This window comes from Hibiscus syriacus, unplaced genomic scaffold, assembly GCF_006381635.1.
Source record: "Hibiscus syriacus cultivar Baekdansim isolate YM2019G1 unplaced genomic scaffold, ASM638163v2 tig00003041_pilon, whole genome shotgun sequence".
NCBI lineage: Eukaryota > Viridiplantae > Streptophyta > Magnoliopsida > Malvales > Malvaceae > Hibiscus > Hibiscus syriacus.
Window position 1 is genome coordinate 2618531 of NW_024061960.1, and position 5095 is coordinate 2623625.

At 35.3% G+C, this 5095-nt stretch overlaps 1 pseudogene; it reads left to right on the plus strand.

The window, feature by feature from the left end:
* Positions 1–788: 788 nt before the first annotated feature.
* Positions 789–4759, plus strand: LOC120168874 (annotated as a pseudogene).
* Positions 4760–5095: the final 336 nt, after the last annotated feature.

The following is a 5095-nucleotide window of genomic DNA, read 5'->3' on the forward strand; positions in this document are numbered from 1 at the left end:
GAATCATTTATGTGCTTAACATTACAAATGTAACCACTTTAGGTGTCCGAGACATAATACCCTTAGTTTTTTTGTTAAGTGACACGTGTTACAATCCGGTAATTTTGATTTTTTTAAAAAAATTATCATATTAATAAATAAAAACACTATTTTCTTTTAAATTAAAAAAATTCTCAAAATCCCTAAAATCCCCAAATCCTAACACTAACTCACTGCGGTCGTCCTTTTGGGCCACGACCACCGTCTCTAATGTAGTCACTACCATCATCCTAGTTATATGTCACCATAGTTGTTGTCAATTAACCGTCAAAATCACGAATTTCATCCTAGGGTTTATGTGGTATAAAACGTCGATTCCCAGTCGATCGATCACGAATTCATAGGGGTTTTGGTCGTCAGGGGAGGTGAAGTCTAGTGGAGCTTTATTGATAACAAAGGTCGGCAGGCGGCGTGGGATCAAGAGTTGAAATGAAAGTTTTCAAAGTTTTGAGGTTATTTCAAAATTTATGTATTTTTTTAAAAATATATAATTTTATTTTGTTAATTTTATATAAAATTTTTAAAATTATTAGATTATAACATGTCTTACCTAACAGAGAAAATTAATTCTATTGACGACCTAAACACCTAAAATGATAACTTTCGTAAAATTAAATACTTAAATGATCTAAATAAAGTGAGACATTTTAAATGACCTAGACACCTATTTGAGAAAAAAAATTACATTTATTTGGGAATGAACCTTTCAAGATCCTAACTTCCTTTTTATTTTATCGATTTACCTCATACTCAAACAGAAAGTCAATCGTCTTCTCTCTCGCTTCTCGCATCTCTCTCTCTCTCTCCCTCTCTCTCTCTCTCTCTTTTCTCTTCTAGAGTCTTCTGTTTCTTCTTCTTCTCTCTCGTTTGCCCTTGCAATGGCGTCTGATTTGGAAACCAAAGCCAAAGAAGCCTTCATCGATGACCACTTCGAACTTGCGCTTGATCTTTACTCTCAAGCTGTTGAACTCAACCCTAAAAATGCTGAACTCTACGCTGACCGCGCTCAAGCCAACATCAAACTCAATAACCTACCTGGTATCTCCTTTGTTTTCCCCTTATATCTTATTATTTGTATTTTTGAAAAGATTAGTTGTGATTTCTTCTTTTTGTAATTTTGGTTTGCGCAGAGGCTGTCGCGGATGCAAACAAAGCAATTGAGTTGGATCCTTCCATGTCTAAAGCTTACTTGCGTAAAGCGTTCGTAGATTTTCCTGAATTCTTTCGTTTTCCCAATGCTTTTGTTATGTATACATAAATACTACTGTTATTTTTTTAGAAAATAAGATCAAAAATCTTAGATAATATATGATTTTGACTAATTTTTTTTTGATTTACGAAAATGACCAACAAAATCGCAATGCGATTTTTAATTCGTATTGCGATCTCCACTATCGTAAATTCGCGTTGCATTTCGCGTTGCGATAGTTGAAAATCGCGTTGCGATTCCATTTCGCGTTGCGATTCCATTTTGCGTTGCGATTTCATTTCGCGTTGCGATAGTCTACATTTAACGTATTTTTCATTTTGTTTCTCTAAAAAGATAGTATTCGCGCGGACGTGTCGAAGATACGTATTACCACGACCCGAGACGAGACGGACGGCGGCGGTGGCGGCGCGCGAGAGTCCCCCTTGTTCTCTATCACTCAACAAAGAAGTGGGAAAGCCAAACCTTAAATACCATTCCCAATAGTGTTTCCAATACTATGTGGGATTGAGCATTACCAACACTTGTTTCCAATACAATGTGATTATTCAGGAAACAATTAACAATCATGCACCTTAAAATAACTGAATCAGCAACCAATTGTATTAGTATTATACGATTAAATATGTCATAATTAAAAGTCAATCTACAATCAATCGCGATTATTGTAATTTTAAGCAAAACATTCAAAAATAATATCACTATTTAAGACTCAATCTCACATAGTATTGGAAACAAATGTTGGTAATGCTCATATCCCATATAGTATTGGAAACATTATTGGGAATGGTATTTAAGGCTTGGCTTTCCCACTTCCTTGTTGAGTGATAGAGAACAAGGGGACTCTCGCGTGCCGCCGTCGTCCGTCTCGTCTCGTGGTTGTGGTTGTGGTCGTGGTCATACGTGTCTTCGACACGTCCGCGCGGATACTATCTTTTTAGAGAAAATTCTTAAAAAACAAAATCTTTTTTTTTTTAATTATCACAACGAATTTGGAAAATCGCAACGACAACTGTAGACTATCGCAACAACAAATGTAGACTATCGCAACGAATTTGGAAAATCGCAACGCGAATTTGCGATAGTGGAGATCGCAATACGAATTAGAGATCGCATTGCGATTTTGTTGGTCATTTTCGCAAATCCAAAAAAAGTTGGTCAAAATCGTATATTATCTGGGATTTTTGATCACTGAGGTTATTTTCTATTATTTTTTTGTTCATTACCTTTCACGATCTGCACAAAAATTAGTTGTTTTAATCGCACTTTTAATATAGTAGCTGAAGCCTAAAGGAATTCCTGAATTCTTCTGATGGTGATTATTATACGAAATTATAGTTATTATAAATTGCTAAATTGCATATTCATAGCTTTTCACTACTTTGTTTATTGCTTCCGAGGCAATTATGTAGAGTCTATAAATAATATGTAAACCAATGGCTACAGTACGGCATGTATGAAGCTTGAGGAGTACCAAACCGCTAAGGCTGCATTGGAGAGTGCTGCTGCCTTTGGCACCAGGAGATTCAAGATTTTCTAAGTTGATCAAAGAATGTGAAGAGCGCATTGCTGGTATTTATCTTTTAATAAGTACTTTTAGGAAGGAAGGAGTTTAGCCACCAAAATTCATATATATTTGAAAATTACCTATAATGTCTCAAGAGCCTTCCTTGTTTATGAATTTGTGCGTTTGTGTAGAGGTATTACTTGTGTAGAGGAACAAGTTAAGCTACCAAAGTTGAGCCTGTTCCGATAGCAACAAATGCTGTAACTGCTAAAGAAGTGAAGCATTCATTTTACCAGAAACCAGAGGAAGTGGTTGTCACAATATTTTCCAAGGGAATACCACGAGAATGTGTTAAAGTAGATTATGGTGAACAAATCGTAAGTTGAATACTAACTCATCTGTCTCCCTTTTGCCCTTCTTTCTTTCTTTTGTGCTTCTGTCCTTGAGATGTTAATGAGAATATAGGCTAAAGATATGCTATCTTTCCTTGTGGCTCTGCAGCTAAGTGTTTCCATTGAAGTTCCTGGTAAAGATGCATATCATTTCCAACCTCGATTATTTGGAAAGGTATTACATGAAATTCATGTTATCAAAATTCTGGTTTGTAACAGTAGTACGTTAAATATGTTTGGCATTTTATTTATTGGTAAATGTCCAAACATAGAACTCTGTATATAATACTGGCGATATTGAAAATATTATGCTGAAGTGTGGATTGCTTTTCTGTTTAGTAGTGACAGACAAGTCTTTTCCTGAATCTTTTACTATGTGATTGCATCTCTTGTTTAGATGCTCATTTTTTTTTCTGTTGTGTTTTGCTATGTTTGAACAGATAATACCTGATAGGTGCAGATGTGATGTTTTGTCAACCAAAATTGAGGTTCGGCTGGTGAAAGCTGAACCAATTCACTGGACATCCCTTGAATTCAGCAGGGAAGTTGTTGTTCCCCAAAGGGTTACTGTATCTTCAGGTAAGTTGATATCTGTTTCATGTTGTCTATGTTACGCGATGTTAAACCATGAGACAACCAAGATGTCTGAGCTTGATTTTACATCCTGTACTGACTTGTTAATTCTCGACACTTTTACGCATTTATGTGATGCTGCGTGTATGTTTTTGCTGTTTTAAACCTATATGTGAAGGCAGTGTGAAATATAAATGTTTATTCTCACTGTGCACTCGTGGTCATGTCATAAGTTACTTGTGTTTAGCTGTTTGCAGTAACTGCAAATCAAAGACCGGTGTATCCATCCTCCAAAACTGAAGAGGGTTGATTGGGATAAAATTGAAGCTCAAGTAAAGGAGGTACATTGAACATGAGGCTAATTGTTTTCCCTTTCTTTTGTGTGTTTTTGGGACCACTTGTCTAGAGGAAGTTTTTGCGGAATATAATGATTAACACATGACCCTCTCTGGCTGGCTTTCAGGAGAAAGATGAAAAACTTGATGGTGATGCGGCTTTGAATAAGTTTTTCCGGGACATTTATCAGGATGCCGATGAGGACGCAAGGAGAGCCATGCAAAAATCTTTTGTAAGATTTTACCCCAACAAATTGTTTAATTTTGTCCCTCGAATATATGCGTAACTTTGATTATTGGATTAAATAATCGATAGAATATGGTTGCATTAAATGTTAATGTACGATTGGAATATTCGTTACTTTGGGCGGTGTGATTGTAGGTGGAATCAAATGGGACAGTGCTTTCAACAAACTGGAAAGAAGTTGGTGTAAAGAAGGTCGAAGGAAGTCCTCCGGATGGTATGGAAATGAAGAAGTGGGAGTATTGAGCTCTTTGTTCTAAATGGAGAATACTGTAACTTTAATCTGCGGCAAATGTCGGAGTCTGCTCCCAGCATGTTCACAACAGGTTGATGAGTTTCTTTGTATTTTTAAGTTCTCAATTGAGGTTTGTGCAGTTGTTTTGGTCTTTAAAAATTGAACTTCACTTGTGTCAACGGGGAACTATGAAGCTGTTCAATGATAGAACGGTGACTTCATAATTTTGATAGGCTTGATGGAAAGCTATTCCCAAATTTTATACCTGTAGATTAAAGTCATCCCTAAGAGATGATGCAGTGACAAGTTTATTTTTAATTTTTAGCCATTATAAGAAAATGGTAAGCTTTCAGTTTTGGTCCATCTATTATTCTTAAATTTAAACAATTAATGGCGTTAACTATTTAAACTACAATACTTTAATAAAATGAAAAATTAAGCACTAAAAAAATTAAAAGTTGAATTATTTTCAACAAAAAATTGAATTTTATAAGTACTTAATTTATGTTATGACATGGTTTAGTATATCATTAATATTTAAGGGCAGAATTAGATCAATAATC